The 18423-nt window shown below is 46.3% G+C and overlaps 1 protein-coding gene across 7 annotated transcripts in view; it reads left to right on the plus strand.

Annotated features, from left to right (window-relative positions):
• The first annotated feature begins 1597 nt into the window (after positions 1-1597).
• Positions 1598-18423, plus strand: part of DENND4C (DENN domain containing 4C) — an 81322-nt gene continuing 64496 nt past the window's right edge. For 4 of the 7 annotated variants that reach the window (XM_069002386.1, XM_069002389.1, XM_069002390.1 and 1 more), the window contains exons 1-2: positions 1598-1706; positions 2218-2330. The gene's annotated coding sequence lies outside the window, so the exon portion shown is untranslated. Of the gene's footprint in view, positions 1707-2217; positions 2331-2626; positions 2767-18423 lie in introns of those variants that run through there. The other 3 variants (XM_069002387.1, XM_069002393.1, XM_069002388.1) reach the window with 3 other exon arrangements.

Raw genomic sequence — 18423 nt, forward strand, 5'->3', positions numbered from 1 at the left:
TGCTCAGTGAGTTTTTAGGGTACTTCATTCAGTCAAAAATTCAGGGAAAAAAAATGAACACATTAGAACACCCCTTGAACTTCCTAGTCAGTTATTGAATAAAATCAGCATAGTGGAACATCTGATGGATGCCAGAGCTGCTGAGAGGTGATAGAAATCTGCAGCCAGAAAGGAAGACATCTTAGGGTAGAACCAAATAGAATACTTGGTTCTACAATAGATTGTAGGTCCTCTTGGGAGGGAACTTCAATCATTTAGTCCAACTGCTTGACCACTCCCAGGCTGACTAAAACCTAGTCCTTTATTGATGGCACCATCCAAAAGCTTCTTAGACAGTGATAGGCTTAGGGCATTGTCCACTTCTTTAAGGAGTCTGTTCCAGTGCTTGACCACCCTCTTTGTAAAGAAATGCTTCCCAGTGTTCAGCCTAAACCTTCCCCAGAGCAGCTTTGAGCCATTCTCATACATCCTGGTGCTGGGTCCCAGGGAGAAGAGATCACATCCTTATGTACATCCCCTCCTCAGGAAGGTGTACAGGGCAGCAAGGTCATCCCTCAGCCTCCTTTTCTCCAAACTAGACAAACCCAGAGTCCTCAGCTGCTCCTCAAAGGACACTACTTCCAGCTGTTTCACCAGTTTTTCTCCCATCCTCTGGACACATTCAGGGGCCTTCATATCCTTTTTAAATTGTGGAAAAATTGTGGGGCCCAGCACTACACACAGGACTCAGGGTGAGGCTACACCACGGCTGCATCCAGCAGGATGATCCCAATCCCAGCTGGTGCTGCTGTGTCTGATGCAGCCGGGATGGGGTTTGCCCTCCTGGCTGCCCGGGCACACACTGCTAGCTCACACTGAGCTGCTGCCCACCAGCACCCCCAGATCCCTTTCTGAGGGGCTGCTTTCCACACACTCCTCACCCAGTCTGTATTTGTGCCCAGTGTTCCTCCAGCCCAGGTGCTGAATTCAGTATTTGTTCTTGTTAGACATCATGCCACTGATTATTTTCCAATGCTCTGATCTATCCAGATTGCTTTGCATCCAAAGAGCCCCCCTAGAGACTCAACAGCAACCCCCAATTTAGTATCATCAGCAAACATACTAATTGTGCTTTCAACTCCTGCCTTCTGATCACAAAAAAATAAAAGCATTGAATAGGACTGGCCCTAGAATTGAATCCTGATGAACACCGCTGATGACCCACTGCCAGCCAGATATAGCCCCACTCACTGCTACTCTTTGAGCTCTGCCCTTCAGCCAATTCTTCACCCAATGCACTGTGAACCTGCCCCTCTCATAGCTGGACAACTTGTTCAGAAGGATGCTGCCAGTACCAAAGCATCATTAAAATACAGAAAACCTGTATCTACCATCTCCCCTTCACCCAAGGTAAGCTCCTCTAAGCTTGTCCATACCACTACACTTTTATGTCTTTCAGAAAATGTGACAAGCACTATTTGGTTAATGAGAGTCACCTATGAAGTGCATAGCCTCATTGGGGCAGGTGCCTGAAATGATCATGGCCATACGAGAATCAGCTGAGGTCATTAGGTCTGTTCAGCCTGGAGGAGACTGAGGACAGACCTCATCACAGTCCACAGGTTCCTCCCGAGAAGAGGTGGAGGGGCAGGCACTGATCTTTTGTCTCTGGTGAACAGTGACAGGACCGGATGGAATGATATGAAGCTGCATCAAAGGATGTTTAGGTAGGCTATTAAGAAAAGGTTCTTCACCCCGAGAGTGGGTGGGTACTGGAACAGGCTCCCCAGGGAGGAAGCCTGCACCAAGCATGGCAGAGTTCAAGAAGCATTTGGACAATGCTCTCGGTGTGATTCTCGGGGATATCCTGTGTAGGGCTAAGAGCTGAACCTCCTGGTGGGTTTCTTCCAACTCAGAATATTCTATGATTCGCTAAGTGATCCTTCTCACTACATTTTTCCTGGTACAACCCAGTACCTCACAAAAGCCGCAGCGAGGGCACAGGCACCCCCGTAACCCCACCCTGAGAGCACACCGGGCCGGCTCTTCGGGATGCCCGCCGCAGGTGCCCATGCCGCGGGCGAGCCCCGGGCTCCGGCCGCTCCCGCCGGCGCCCCCTGGCCGCCGCAGCGCCGCTCCCCGGCCCCGCCGCCGCCTCCTTTCGGGGCGGGCCCTAGACCCGGCTGTAGGCGTTGGAGGGGGAGAAAGTAACATGGTGGCGGCTTCCTTCCCAAACAGGAGCGGCGGCGGGTGCGGCGGCTCCTGAGGCGGCGGGCGCGGCGCGAAGCGGCGGGGCGGGGGCGGCTGCCGGCGGCGCGCTCGAGGGGCAGGGGCCGGCGGGCCCGCGGCAGGTGAGGGGCCGCGGCAGGAGGCAGGGAGGAGGCGGCCTGACAGGGGGGAGCGGGGGAGCCGTGCAGCCGCGGGTCCGGCCCCGCTCCCGCCTCGGGGCGCGGCGCTCCGTGGGGGAACCCCTCTCCTACCCGCGGCTGCACGGCTCGTTTCTTGCCCTCGAATGAGTCCGGAGGAAACTTCCCTCCGCGCCGGACAGGCAGGGAGGCTCGGAGTGTTCCCCGGCGCCGAGTCGGTCCCTGGGGAGGGGCCCTGCCCTGCCCCGGCAGGGCTTCTGCGCCGGGGCTCGTCCTTAACCCGCACTGAGCGGCCGGGAGGGTGGAGGCGCTTTACAATATTGTAATTATTACCATGATAATAATTCCCCTGCTCCCTTCGGGCGCGGCCGCCCCACGGGAGCGCGGGGCTCTCCGGCGGCGCAGGTGGCAGGCGCTGCAGGTGAGTCTCGGGGCAGCTCCCTCCTTAATTTCTCCATTTTCCTCTCCCATTCCATGTCCCAGCTCCTCCCCTGAGCTCTAGCCTCAGCGGATTTAACCCTTGCGGGGGTCTGTGCCTAGTTGGAGATCGTCACCGGCTGTTGGACAGGTGCTGTTAGAATAATAGGGATCGTCCTGACTAAGTCACGCTGGTATTTTGGAAGCTGGTCGTATCAGTGAGAAACGTAAAGTTCTGAAGATTTGAGAACAAGGAGAAGCTAAATGCATAACTTTTAATCAATCTTTGTTGTCATCTGAGGGTATCTGGCGTGTCTTTGCTGCACAGCCTGATAGCCTATGTAGAGGAAAGGTCTGGTGATGTGCTAGGGCTTTCGTGTGTCAAATAGTGAAAAATTATTCACAGAAGCTGTCAAAAGCTTTAAATATGATGTAAGCTGATTAACTGTGTTGTTAATGCCAAACACAGTCTTCCAAAATGTTGGAGCACAACTTAATTTTTGATTCTGCAGTCTCAGAAAGTATGCAAAAACTGAACAACATTATATTAATTCTAAAGTTAATGCCAGGTCTGTACCAATCTGTTTAATGCTGTTAAGTCCTCTTCTATTGTTAAATCAGACAGGTTGTAGATATGGACCGTTGTGCTGCTGTCAAACAATGCCTGTGGCTAAGCTTTTATATCTGCATGAGGGCAGGACAAACAACAAGCAGGGCATTTCATTTGACTTTTTTTCTTTTTTTTTTTTTCCTGGAAGTTGTGTTAGTGTGACTTCTCTAATATTTTCTTGGGTTGTTCTGAAGTGGTTTAAAGTTTAGGCAAATTTGAACCTCCAAATGGACATGTTAATAAAAAAAGAATTATTTGCTGTTAGTTTTGTTGGCCGTTTCTTTGTGTGGACCAAACATAAAGTTAGTAAAAATTTTTACATCACTTTTTTTAAGGTGGCGTGTTAGAAGTTAAGGCAGTAAATGTTTTGTTCTTGTGGAAAAAAATAATGATGGAATGCAAATAACTTCATATCTGTTTGGAAAATGAAAGGATTTTTATTTGTATTTTTTTTTTGAAAAGTGTCACGACCAGACTTAAGTGTTTAACCAGATTGCTAACCAACCATACTAGCATATGTATTTCAAATCCTTTGCAGAAAGGACATAACTAGAAAACCATAACTGTTAGATAGTTTGTGAATGATTTTCTTATGAATGTGACTGTAAGTGGCTTTTAAGATTTTTTTTTTTTTAAAGGATTGGCTGACAGACTGCTTTTTACTGTTCCAGTGGATATGAAATGCTAATAGTGCCTTTCTGTCTTGAGCAGTGCAAGGAAGTTTAGTAGAAACCAGAAATGTAAATTAGCTTGCCTAAGTGAGTTCTGACTTATGTGTTAAAACAGTTACTAGCACAACTTGACACCAATTACTGCTAAAATCTTAATGTTTTAATCTTTAAAAAAAAAGAAATCCTAGGAGTTAAGATGGGCATTTTCTTAAATACTTACGGAGAAGTATAAGGAGAAGTATAATGTTACATTTGGCTGTTTATTCTTTGGTTAAGATTGGTCTCTCCATAGCCCAAAATAAAGTAATGACATCTTCTTGGACCATGTCTTACATACTTGTTTTCTTATTTGAAGACTATGTGTGTGATTTCTTTCTCATCAACCTTTACGTGGTTTTCATTAAAAACAAAAAAACAACTCAAGCAAAATCGGAATATTACATGCTGGTATGTATAACATCCCTCTGACTCAACATATATTAAATTCTTATTTGGAGTGACAATGCTAGTATTGTTGAAATAGAGTTCTAGAAGTGGTATCTTTTTAAGCTTGGTTCTTTTTTAGGTCTGTGTTTGACCAGTGGAGAATTGATTTTGGAATTCAGTCTCTATATGCTTTAAGGACAAATATGTTCAAGTGTTCATCTTGACACACCATCTGGGTTTGCTTAAAAATACAGTAGGAGAAAAGTCTCAGTAGAATTTGGTAGGAAAGGTACATTGACAAAGTTGTAAGAGGAAGGTAAGGTAGTCTTTTGACTGTTTTGTCTTACTTTAAGCTTTCAGATAAATGTCATTGGCAGCTGTAGGCATAGAGCAGTATACATAAAGGCTGGCATGGTTGATGGTCTTCTTACTGGTTTTGTGGCCTTCTGACTGAAATAACAACAAAAAGCACCTGTAACCTCTAAATCAGGCATCTTTTTGTCTAAGGGTGGCCTGCACTGTAGAAAGTTGTCTTTTTCTTCTTGAGCTTGCTAGTCATCCCCAGGCAAGGATTGCCCACCTTCAGCATGCTGCTTTCCTGGATGATATTCAAGATACTGAAGATCTTGGCATAGCTGAGCTGTAAAATAGTTCTTAGGGATCATGGTCATAGTTACTAAGTTGTTTCCCATGTGACTTGCCAGATACTTGTCCATACTGCTTATTCTGATCTGTAAAATGAAAATCAGTTTGCTGCACATGCGTCATGAGACCTATTTTCCTCTTGCAGTGCTTCAAACAGTAAACTGAATTTTTTAGTTTTTTAAATCTGCTTTGGAATTTCTGGTTTGCTACAAAAAATGATACCTCTGTTACAAAGTTGTTGCCTATGGCTGTACAGAAACATGATGCTACTTCTTTCCCATGTGATAAAATAGTAGTGTTGTTGGAAATGCTACACCTCTGTAATGATAGTGAGAGTGTTTCATTCTGCAAATTTGTGGAGATAAAGGCTCACAGTTCTGATCTCTGTACAAGTGGTGTGCAAGTGGAGCAGAAAGTTTTGTCTTGGTTAGCATCTCACTGTAGCCCTTTTCTTTCTGCTTACAGGCTTTTTGAGGGTATAAATGTGGTCCTGATGTTTATTGTTTGCTTTGGCAGACAGGAAACTTGAAAACAGTTTTCAGAATTACTGAGATTATAATGATTGTCCTTGTTTAATCATGCAACTTTTTTTCTATTTTTTTTTTTTTTGAACAGCATCTCAGGGTTGTTGATAGTGAGAACAGTAAAAATGTACCCACAATTTCTTGTTGAGTGTTGGCTTGCATGTCATTAAACATTCCATTTGTTTTGTTTCAGTTAAATGCAGCGGGCCAGTTCTGCCTTACTCTGCTTTCATCTTTGCATTTAGTGACACCAGTTCCTTTCCTTTATTCTCAAAAAGTCTCTAAAGAGACTTGGTGCTTTTCAAGAAAAAACCAAGAGCTTGTGTTTCTCTGCCTAAAAGATATTAAAAATAGTGTAAATCAACGATTGACTTGCAAATCAAGTTATTCAGTTCTAGCAGCAAAAGCTGAGTTTACAATTACAAGTCTCTGGAGGAGTAGAAGGTTTCTTCATCTTGAAATGAAAGTGTTTACCCTTTGTGAACAAAGGGCAGGTATACCAGAAAATGTAATCATTTTTCACCAAAGAGGCAAAGAACCCAGTGTTTTTACTTTCTCTCTGAACTGGCCCATTTCAGCGATAGCTTTTGTCTTTATAATTAATTTCAGCCTTTGATCAGTGATGAATAAACAGAAGTCTGTTGCATACTGATGCATTCTTCAGTGCTGCTCTTCCCTTTTGCAAGTCTTTGCAATGTAGAGGAGTTGTGTGATTGCTGATAGCAAGACTTTTGGTTTTTTTCTTCCCTGTTGAGCAACCCAGTGCTGCTATTCCTGGTGTCACATAACATGGCTCCAGCCTTCGTTGCTATTCTCTTGGGAAGAAGCTATACTCTCACCCAGATAAGAAACCTGACATAGGTAGAAGTCTTGTGATTAAAATATCCTCCTGCCATGTCTATATAATTGTGTATATTTTTCTGCTTCAGGAAGGGATAAAAGCATGGTTGAAGTTGGGAGAAAGAGAACACAACTAGAGAGCAGCTACCTAGGAGCAGTATAGGAAGAAAAAGGAGTTCAAGGACTTAATTAATGTTTCAGGAAATTCAAGAACTCAAGGCATCTGTAGTTGTATAGTTAAGCCCTGAAGCTTCTGCAGGTTATCCATCTTGGTCAAAGAGAAGATTACAGAGTGGAAAAATAAAGTAACATGCTGAGTCACAGCAATAGATTATTCATTTGGTTACTCTAATCTTCAAATATGGAAACCAGTGTGGCCAGTTCTCAATAGCTGATCAGTCAGCTGTCCTTGGAAATAGCAGCAGTTTGCCTGCACTACAGTCATTTGTACCCGTGCTTTCACTGTTGAGCATGAAATCTCATAATAACATTTTAAGTAATTAATGATCCTAGTGAGAATGTAAAATTCTGGGTATCTAGGTGCAAGTGGCAGGAAATTGTTGTTTTTGAAGGTAATAGGAGTTTAAGTATGCTGAGGTGGATTTTTTTTTCAGGCATAGATAATATCTTTTGGAGGTTTCTTTGAAACAAATCCTAAAAAATAAGCTGTGTCTTCACCAGAGGAAATACTTTCAAGGAGATGGATAACCTGAGAAATATTTAATGTATGTAAAACATATGTGTCTTGTACCTGTTAAGGTGCTGAAACTGCCAAAGATGTGACTGAAGAGCAATACTGATAGAAGTTAATTTTTGCCTAGGGAGACTGTTGCTAGCTTTCTTCTTCCCCTGTTATCCACCACCTTCTTTTTAGGGGGTAATTCCCAATGAAAGCCTAACTTCAGGTGTCCTCAGTTACCAGCTGAAGCGCCTCTTCCAATGCCTGTAGAAGGAATCTGGGAAGGCTAACCCTGTGAGGTTTAGTTTTCTGAACAGGTGCCACATACATTTAAGATTTGGATTTGGCCAGAGGAGGAAGAGTTCAAGTACTTCTATTACAAGGTTTCAAAGTCACAAAACCACTGTGATGTGGTTTGCTAATGCTTTGCACTTTGCCTCTCATTGGTCACATCCAGGATTGTTTTCAGTTCTGAATATTAAAAGCTCAGCAAGACATAAAAGACAAAACTTTGTTAACTGCATAATTTATGTTACTGTTTTCTCAAAGTTTTGCTGAAACCAGAAAAAGAGAGTCTGCATGTTTCTTGTACAATGTTTATTTGACTCAAAGTGAATTCTTGCAGTTGGAATCATCAGTGAAAGAGTTGAATTTTTTCTGTCCTTAAATTCTTGCTTAACCTTGGGGATACATCCTTCCTTAGCTTTTTTCTTTTCACTTTTTGTTATATCTTAGTAGTAAATAAAGTAAGTAGTAATCTTCCCTGTACAAGACTGTTTGTTTTGTTTGTGAATAAAGTATAAACTTACCACTAAAGTTTTCCAGTACTAATCAACAATGTAGGTAGACCTGGAGTTGTACTGGTATAAGAAAATCTCAAGCCGTAAGTAGAACAGATTTTGCAAGCCAAAAATTTGTTTTGCTAGTGGGGGTGTACTTTCACAGAGGCTTATATTTGAATACCTATATGACTCTGAAGAGCAGAATCCTGTTGTGGACTTCTGGTTATGTACAGTTCTAGGAATAAACCAGACATACCTTACACATAATAAAGGAAGGAGTATGTTGTTCAGGATTGGGTAGACAAAGTAGCAAGTTCACCTTTGAAAAAAGGCATGGTACACAAACTTTCTTAAAAGAAACCCTTGCTTTCTTAAAAGACAGTGTCATTTCAAACTCTGATACATATACTTTGCTGCATTTTTTCTTTGAACTTTGTTTTTACAAATCTACCCGTAAGATAATTATACGTGAAAGCCTGAAGTTCTTTTGGGTTATAGTGACTCATTCACTGTGAATGTGATGACTAATGTGACATTTCAGTGTATTTTAAAGAAAACAGAACAAATCCTGTTCAAAGACATTTACAGCTTTTCTTTTTTCTTCTGTGAGATTCAGATGTACAGTGTATGCACTGTACATCTCAAAACCTCTTCTTAGTCTTTTTGATCCAACTGATTCTGCTAGGAATAAAAGATCTTATTTACTCAGTCACTCCTCTAATTTTGTACTGTTTTTCTAGTTATATTAGTGCCAGATGATTCACAGATCTGAGGATAGAAACAACTTTGATCCTCTAATTGTCTGTTGTACCTTTTTAAAAATCTCACCATTAACTAGAATGCTTTCTGGATTGAATGTCTGAGTTGAAATACTTTGCATTTGGGTTGTCCAGGTTGTTAAGTGTAAAAGTAGTATCATTCATATTCCTATTCATATTGTCTATATGGAGCATTGGTACTGCCCTAGACTTGGCAGAGGAAGAAGGAATTTAAAAAAAAACAATGTAAGGGATTAAAACTATCATAGAGGGCAGGGTTATGCCCTCTCTTTTGATCAGGGACTAAAATGATGGGAGCCCACCTCTAAGGTAAGTTCTCTAACTCCACAACCGTCATCCCACCTGTCCCTTCCAAGAGCCAGTAGTATGTTAAAGTTAAAGGAGGAAAATGAGGATGTTCCACTGCTGTATACTGGGGAGCATATTGTGTGGACTGGGATAGGTGTCTGGTTTTTTGGTGGTTTTGGTTGGGTGGTTGGTTTTTGTTTGTTTTTTGTTTGGTGGGGGAGGGCTTGAAGGGTTTGTTTTGGTGGTTTTGTTTTTTTGGGGTTTGGGTTTTTTTTGGTTTGTTTAGGTTTTTTGGTTTGGTTTGGTTTGGTTTTTTTTTTTTTTTTGCAAAGGAGGAAATTGTGAATTCCACTTCACTCTGTGCAGAGAAATGAGTGTAGGGTGTCTCAAACATTTTGTGCATGCCACAGCAAATGAGCATGGGGACTGTGCTGTTTTGTAAGTCATGTGGGATCAGATCTTGGGATGTCAAAAAATTTGGAAAAATCTGAGATCAGTTCTCTGGGTAAATCAAATAAATTCATTCCTAATTGGTTAAATTGGAAATAGGAATGTTAACAATTGTGAATTGTATTCATGATAGTCATAGCCTGCTTTAGGAAACCAGGGTTTTTTATTTTAAACATTACTAAATCAGTTACTAAATCAAGAAATATATTGTGTGTCAAAACAGTAAAAAAACCACAAGAACATGCATGAAGAAGATTTTAAATACAAAGACAAAGGCATGTGTTAAATTATGACAGAAATTAATGATATGCTCTTTGCAATGATTTGATTTCCTTTACTGCCTAAAATCTGTACAGTTTATCCCAGAAAATCAAGTTCCCTGTAACTGTTTTGTCTGAGAACTCCACTGTGTGTTAAGTAATACAGTATAGGTATTTTGAATATCATATGGTGATATTAAAAGCACGCTCAAAAATAGGTATAATGTCAGACCTCACGTTTATCATGTCTGGTGCATGCTAGCACTTCATGACAGAGAATCGCAAGCTTGCCACCTGTCTCGGTTTGAAAGACAGGTGTCTGCTAAGGAAGGCAGAAGCCTCCCTTGGAGTGGCAGATGTAACCCCTTTCCCTCTGAGTTATTATAATTTTGAAATCAAGGGTCTTCAGGCAAAGATGTGGGAAAATAGGAATAACAGTTCTTTACTATATATATATATATATATATATATATATATATATATATAACTAGTCAAACAAAACAACAACAACTATGACAGTAACAGCAAACACAAACCCAGTCCCAGCCTTCTCGGCTGTCAGGCTATTTCCCCTCGGGTGCAGTTCCGCTCGCAGCCGGCAGGGATCGCTGGCGGCTCCCGGTGAGCAGGGCAGGTGCGGTGGTTCCCCCGCGGCTGCAGGGGGCGCTCCGGAGCGAGCTCGGGAAGCACGCGGCTGCTCTGATGCCCTGGGATCCCGGGGAAGGATGGAACAAAGGAGCTTCACAAACCGGTGGGCAGCTGGTCCCGGAGTCTCGGAAACAGCAGGCTGGACTGGTAGGCTGGAGCGGCAGGCACAAACACAAATCCCGGGTGGCAGACGAGATGTATCCAAAAGGGGAACCCCCCGGGGCTCCAGGCAGGCAGGGTAAGCACGGCTACAGCGTAGCGAAGGCTCGAAACAGCAGCGGGGCGGGCGGCCACAGCCCAGCCTCCAGCAGGGCAGGGAAAAGCAGCTTTGGGATCCCCGGTGTTGTTCCCAGCAGAAGGAAAGACGCCGAAAACGGGAACCAGCAGCTCCTTTCTCTGCACCTTCTCTCTCCAGACGCTGAGAGCGAACTGAACTGCCCGCCAGGTGAGAACAAAAGCCTGGCCGGGCCCTTTTGTCTTTCTTAAGTATGGCTATTTATCTCCTAGCAACATGCTATGGGAAAAAATTCCTTTAACAGAAAAAAAACTAGGACTAAACTGAAACCCCAACATTATCCACCCCGAATTTTTTTCCATACTAACATGTTACATGAAACTTAACTTTTTAACCATATAAATACAAGCATCACCTAAATTATATACATATGTACATGCTGATACTGATACAAGTACAGAGCCATGGGTAGTTCACCCTAAAACAAGGTCCCCTTGAGGTATGCATCGGGTCTCTCCATCCCTTTGCATCACCCACCAGGTACAACCTGGTCCCTGAGCAAAAACAACCCCACGGATGGGTTTGTCTTTGCTCAAGGCAGACTTTACCCAAACAGTTTTTCCAAGCATACCTCTCATGTGCACCACTGGAACCTTATCCCCATCTGTTGTTTGTAGGGGTTCGGATTGGGCAGGGCCGGCTCGGCTGGTGGAGCCTCGGGTGTTAACTAACCAGGTGGCTTTTGCTAAATGCACCTCCCAGTTTTTGAAACTCCCCCCACCCAGTGCCTTCAAGGTGGTTTTAAGCAGTCCATTACACCGCTCAACCTTCCCAGCTGCTGGTGCATGGTAAGGGATGTGGTACACCCACTCAATGCCATGTTCTCTAGCCCAGGTGTTTATAAGGCTGTTCTTGAAGTGAGTCCCATTGTCAGATTCAATCCTCTCAGGGGTACCATGCCTCCAAAGGACTTGCTTTTCAAGGCCCAGGATGGTGTTCCGGGCAGTAGCGTGAGGCACAGGGTAGGTCTCCAGCCATCCTGTGGTGGCTTCTACCATTGTGAGCACATGGCGCTTGCCTTGGCGGGTTTGAGGCAGTGTGATGTAATCAACCTGCCAGGCCTCCCCATACTTGTATTTGGACCACCGCCCACCATACCACAGGGGCTTCACCCGCTTGGCCTGCTTGGTCGCAGCGCATGTCTCACAGTCATGGATGACCTGGGAGATACTGTCCATGGTCAGATCCACCCCTCGGTCTCGTGCCCACTTATAGGTGGCATCTCTGCCCTGATGGCCTGAGGCATCATGGGCCCATCGAGCTAAGAACAACTCTCCTTTATGTTGCCAATCCAGGTCTATCTGGGACACCTCTATTTTCGCAGCCTGATCTACCTGCTTGTTATTACGATGTTCTTCATTAGCCCGGCTCTTGGGAATGTGAGCATCTACATGACGGACCTTCACAGATAGCTTCTCTACTCGAGCGGCAATGTCTTTCCACTCCTCAGCAGCCCAGATTGGTTTTCCTCTGCGCTGCCATTTTGCCTTATTCCACCTTTCCAGCCAACCCCACAGAGCATTGGCTACCATCCATGAATCAGTGTAAAGGTAGAGCTTTGGCCACTTCTCTCTTTCAGCAATGTCCAGAGCTAATTGAACGGCTTTGAGTTCAGCAAATTGGCTCGATCCACCTTCTCCTTCCGTAGCCTGTGCAACTTGTCGTGTGGGGCTCCATACAGCGGCTTTCCATTTCCGGCTAGCGCCTACAATTCGGCAGGAACCATCAGTGAAGAGGGCATATTGTCTTTCACTCTCTGGTAGCTCGTTGTATGGTGGGGCTTCTTCGGCACGCGTCACCTGCTCCTCTTCTTCTTCAGAAGATAACCCAAAAGTCTCACCTTCTGGCCAGTTCGTAATTATTTCCAAGATCCCAGGGCGACTTGGGTTTCCAATTCGGGCGCGCTGCGTGATGAGGGCGATCCATTTGCTCCAAGTAGCATCAGTGGCGTGATGCGTGGAGGGAACCTTTCCTTTGAACATCCACCCCAGCACCGGTAGTCGGGGTGCCAGGAGGAGTTGTGCCTCAGTTCCAATTACCTCTGAGGCAGCTTGGACTCCTTCATAGGCTGCCAAGATTTCTTTCTCTGTGGGAGTGTAGTTGGCTTCGGACCCTCTGTAGCTTCGGCTCCAGAATCCCAGCGGTCGGCCACGAGTCTCACCAGGCACCTTCTGCCAGAGGCTCCAGGACAGACCATTGTTCCCGGCTGCAGAGTAGAGCACGTTCTTCACCTCTGGTCCTGTCCTGACTGGGCCAAGGGCTACGGCGTGAGCGATTTCCTGCTTGATCTGGGCAAAGGCTTGCTGCTGTTCAGGGCCCCAGTGGAAATCGTTCTTCTTGCGGGTAACCAGGTAAAGAGGACTCACAATCTGGCTGTACTCGGGAATGTGCATCCTCCAGAAACCTATGGCGCCTAGGAAAGCTTGTGTTTCCTTCTTGTTGGTTGGTGGAGACATCGCAGTGATCTTATTGATGACCTCAGTGGGAATCTGACGCCGTCCATCTTGCCACTTCACTCCCAGGAACTGGATCTCTCGGGCAGGCCCCTTGACTTTGCTCTTCTTGATGGCGAAACCAGCTTTTAGGAGAATTTGGATTATTCTCTCTCCTTTCTCAAACACTTCTGTTGCGGTGTTCCCCCACACAATGATGTCATCAATGTACTGCAGATGTTCTGGGGCCTCACCCTTTTCCAGTGCAGCCTGGATCAGTCCATGGCAGATGGTGGGACTGTGCTTCCACCCCTGGGGCAGTCGGTTCCAGGTGTACTGCACACCCCTCCAGGTGAAAGCAAACTGGGGCCTGCACTCTGCTGCCAGAGGAATGGAGAAAAATGCATTGGCAATGTCAATGGTGGCATACCACTTTGCTGCTTTGGACTCCAGCTCATACTGGAGCTCCAACATGTCGGGCACAGCAGCGCTCAATGGTGGAGTCACTTCATTCAAAGCACGATAGTCCACAGTCAATCTCCATTCCCCATCAGACTTGCGCACAGGCCAAATGGGGCTGTTGAAGGGTGAGTGGGTCTTGCTGACCACCCCTTGGCTCTCCAGCTCACGAATCATCTTGTGGATGGGAATCACAGCATCTCGATTTGTCCGATACTGCCGGCGGTGCACTGTCGAGGTGGCAATTGGCACTCGTTGCTCTTCCACTTTCAGGAGCCCAACTGCAGAAGGATTCTCAGACAGTCCGGACAGGGTGTTCAACTGCCTAATGCCCTCTGCCTCCACAGCAGCAATCCCAAACGCCCACCTGAGTCCCTTTGGGTCTTTGTAATAGCCATTCCGGAGGAAGTCTATGCCCAGAATACACGGGGCCTCTGGGCCGGTCACAATCGGATGCTTTTGCCACTCCTTCCCAGTCAGGCTCACCTCAGCTTCCAAAAGGGTCAACTGCTGTGATCCCCCAGTCACCCCAGCAATGGATACAGGTTCTGCCCCCACATGTCCCGATGGCATTAAAGTACACTGTGCCCCAGTATCAACCAATGCATCATATTTTTGTGGCTCTGATGTGCCAGGCCATCGGATCCACACTGTCCAGAAAACCCGGTTCTCCCGTGCCTCTTCCTGGCTAGAGGCAGGGCCCCTCTAGCCCTGGTTATCATTCTTTCCCTGGGCATACATACTAGAGGTACCTTCGAGGGGATCTGACATATCATCCTCCTGTCTGTAATACCTGGCAGCTCGGTCACGGGAGGCTGAGGCTACTTTCACCTTAGCGGAACCCCCTCGGTTAGTGCCTCCCTCCTTGAGTTCACGCACCCGCGCTGCCAGGACAGAAGTGGGTTTCCCATCCCACCTTCTCATGTCTTCCCCATGCTCACACAGGAAAAACCAGAGCTCAGCTCGTGGGGTGTACCCTCTCTCTCTCGCAGGGGGACGACGGGCTCTGACCTGGGGGCCTGTGACTCGCACTGGTGCCACACTGACCTTCCTCATCTCCTCCATCTCCTCCCTCATTTCCTTCCTCATCTCCTTCATCTCCTCTTTGAGGTCCTGGACCACAGCAGAGACATGAGCTTTCAGTGGACCATTGACCATGCTGTCATAATTCCTGAGCTTGTTGGCAACAGAGCCCACTGTTTCTCGGTTATTGTCAGCATCAATGGTTGCAATGAAGGTGGTGTATTGCGATGGCCCTAGTCTTGCCAGGTTCCACATCATCTGTCCTGTGCACCTGACCTTATCGGGGTCATTACCGTGCTGTCCATCCCTCCCAAAGAGTACCTCTAATACTGCCACCTCTCTTAGCTGTTGGATCCCTTCCTCAAGTGTCTTCCACTGCATTCTATGATGGTACTCCTGCATTCTCTCTTTGTGAATGAACCTTTCTCTCACACTCATTAAGAGCCGGTCCCAGAGAGAAAGGGGTCCTGGCTCCCTCACAAATATCTGGTTCACACCTGGGTCCTGGGTCAACGATCCCAGATACCTTGCCTCACCACTATCCAGTTGCACACTTGTGCCCATGAGGTCCCAAACCCGAAGCAGCCAGGTGGTATAAGGCTCACGCCCCCTTCGCACAATGTCGTCTCGCATACCACGGAGACTGTCGTACGACAGGGACTCAATGATGATTTCTGGCTCTGGCTCCCCTGCTGGTTGTGAGGGCCCTGGTTCCCCATCATCATTAACTGGTCGTACTGATTTGGTCTTACACTTCCTCCTTTGCACAGGGGCGACTGCTGCTGGCTGTACTTGTCCTTGGGGTTCAGCTGAAACCTGGGCGGTTGTAACATCCGTGGGTTCCGCTGCTGCACCGTCGGACTCACCCTCTTTGGGGCAGGGAGAGGTTTTTTCACTAGCTGAGGAGGTGTATTCCCTTAGCAATTGGCATATCTCCTGGCGCACCTGACCCATCTCCTGGCACATCTCCTTGCGCACCTGGCCCATCTCCTGGCACATCTCCTTGCGCACCTGGCCCATCTCCTGGCACATCTCCTGCATCCCTTTCGCCAGTACCCCCACCCATTTCGGGTAGTCCATTTCTGAGGTGGGCTGTTGGGTGGTATCAGGCTGTGGGGCAGGGTCTCTAGTGTCTGGGGCTGTGTCAGGCTCTGGGGCTGAATCAGGCTCTGGGGTAGGATCTCTAGTGTCTGGGGCCGTGTCAGGTTCCGGGGCAGGATCAGGCTCTGGGGTAGGAACTCTACTCTCTGGGGCCATGTCAGGTTCTGGGGCAGGGTCAGGCTCTGGGGCAGGATCTCTAGTCTCTGGGGCTGGTGTCTGGGTAGTTATCCAAGCCAGTCTCAACTTATCCTTGAATGCTAAATAGAGTAGGCCTACCAGCAGCAGGTGGTTAGTATTCAGAAGGAATCTAAACCCTTCAAAAATTGATGGGGTGGGTCCAAAGAACTGGTTGAGGGGTTGGGGGAAAACTTCCCCTGGTGTCATTTCCTCACAGAAGGTACCATTGTTAACATAACCCCAAAAACATGCGCTCAGTGTGTGATAGCCATTTATCCACGTGCCCACATTCCGGAGGAAGTTAAAAACCCATGAATTCCTCACCTTCTCGACCCACAGCACGAGCTGGATAACAGCAATGGTAGCCTTAGTGAGAGGACCCATATTCAAGTAGGGAGCTGCAAAGGGGAAGAATATAGCCACGGCCACATGCCACCCGAACCAGGGCAAAGTAGACCACATAGTGCTGCCTACCAAGGTTCCTATATCCAACACACCAAATTAAGTTATCCAGGAACTGTTATTCCTTTTTCACCTCTCTCTCTTAATGCCCTCAGGCCCCACGGTTGGGCGCCAAGATCTGTCTCGGTTTGAAAGACAGGTGTCTGCTAAGGAAGGCAGAAGCCTCCCTTGGAGTGGCAGATGTAACCCCTTTCCCTCTGAGTTATTATAATTTTGAAATCAAGGGTCTTCAGGCAAAGATGTGGGAAAATAGGAATAACAGTTCTTTACTATATATATATATATATATATATATATATATATATATATAACTAGTCAAACAAAACAACAACAACTATGACAGTAACAGCAAACACAAACCCAGTCCCAGCCTTCTCGGCTGTCAGGCTATTTCCCCTCGGGTGCAGTTCCGCTCGCAGCCGGCAGGGATCGCTGGCGGCTCCCGGTGAGCAGGGCAGGTGCGGTGGTTCCCCCGCGGCTGCAGGGGGCGCTCCGGAGCGAGCTCGGGAAGCACGCGGCTGCTCTGATGCCCTGGGATCCCGGGGAAGGATGGAACAAAGGAGCTTCACAAACCGGTGGGCAGCTGGTCCCGGAGTCTCGGAAACAGCAGGCTGGACTGGTAGGCTGGAGCGGCAGGCACAAACACAAATCCCGGGTGGCAGACGAGATGTATCCAAAAGGGGAACCCCCCGGGGCTCCAGGCAGGCAGGGTAAGCACGGCTACAGCGTAGCGAAGGCTCGAAACAGCAGCGGGGCGGGCGGCCACAGCCCAGCCTCCAGCAGGGCAGGGAAAAGCAGCTTTGGGATCCCCGGTGTTGTTCCCAGCAGAAGGAAAGACGCCGAAAACGGGAACCAGCAGCTCCTTTCTCTGCACCTTCTCTCTCCAGACGCTGAGAGCGAACTGAACTGCCCGCCAGGTGAGAACAAAAGCCTGGCCGGGCCCTTTTGTCTTTCTTAAGTATGGCTATTTATCTCCTAGCAACATGCTATGGGAAAAAAATTCCTTTAACAGAAAAAAAACTAGGACTAAACTGAAACCCCAACACCACCCTTGATAGCTTTTTTTCACGTTTGAGGAAACTATTTATTGATACATACATCTGTATAAGTAGTACACTGCTGCAGCTTAAGACTAAAAGCATGAGTGTTCTAACTGCTGTCAAGTGTGTGGTTTGGACTTAATTTTAAGACATCTTGGCAAATGAGAGTTTCTTAATGAGGAGTTGGCAAGAGGATTAAAAGACAGACTTCTGAAGTGTTAATAAGCTCCCACCAAGCTTGAAAAGCAGCTGAGGAAGAATGAAAATGCTGACATGAAGCCAGGTGGTTTAAGGCTGGTATCATAGGCCAACCAAAAATGGGAATCATCCCCTTGATAGGCACAAAAAGTGTTCAGTGGGATGGGGATAGGCTGCGAGGCTCTGAATGTATCAATGAAGCAGCCTGTGTTTGGGATGGTGGAGCTGTCAGTGAAGAGACCTACAGAGAAGAAAGATGTCTTCCTTCAGTGGTGGTTTTTTACCGAAAGATAAAATGAGGAAAATAGTGTTCTTCAAAACCAGTGAGTGAGTTTTTCACTCTGGTTTTGTAGAGCATTTAGATGATGATTTCAAGTGACATATGGCTGATGGTGTTGTAGATGGTTAGGAGAAATCAATTCAAACCGTGGTTTGGCATATGGTCTGGCATATCTCTGTCTGTGGAGATGCTGGCAAAATAATTTCAATGTTAATACTTAACTATTTCAGTGCCTAGTAGAGCAATAAGAAAAAAAATATCTCTGATTCTTACAGCTTACTCAGAGCAACCCCTTGGGTGAATTTGAAACACCATTCTTTCTTCTCTCCTTTGACATCTCAAAACCAGGTTATAATCCCCACTCACCCCAACCAAAAAACGGCACCAAAATACCTACAGAAAGCAATCTAGGAGATTGGACTCCCAGAAGAAATTTAACCACTGGACTTTTTGTCTCTTGACTTTTTCTTTGCTGTTTTGTTTTTGTTTCAGGCTACTATATTTGGCTTTTTTCCAAAGGAGTTTCCAATTACAGAAAGAGTTCTCTAACAAAGAATGTTTCCAGGGCAGCAGATGTTTCACTCATTACATA

Source organism: Aphelocoma coerulescens (genome assembly GCF_041296385.1).
Source record: "Aphelocoma coerulescens isolate FSJ_1873_10779 chromosome Z unlocalized genomic scaffold, UR_Acoe_1.0 ChrZ, whole genome shotgun sequence".
In the NCBI taxonomy this organism is placed as follows: Eukaryota; Metazoa; Chordata; class Aves; order Passeriformes; family Corvidae; genus Aphelocoma; species Aphelocoma coerulescens.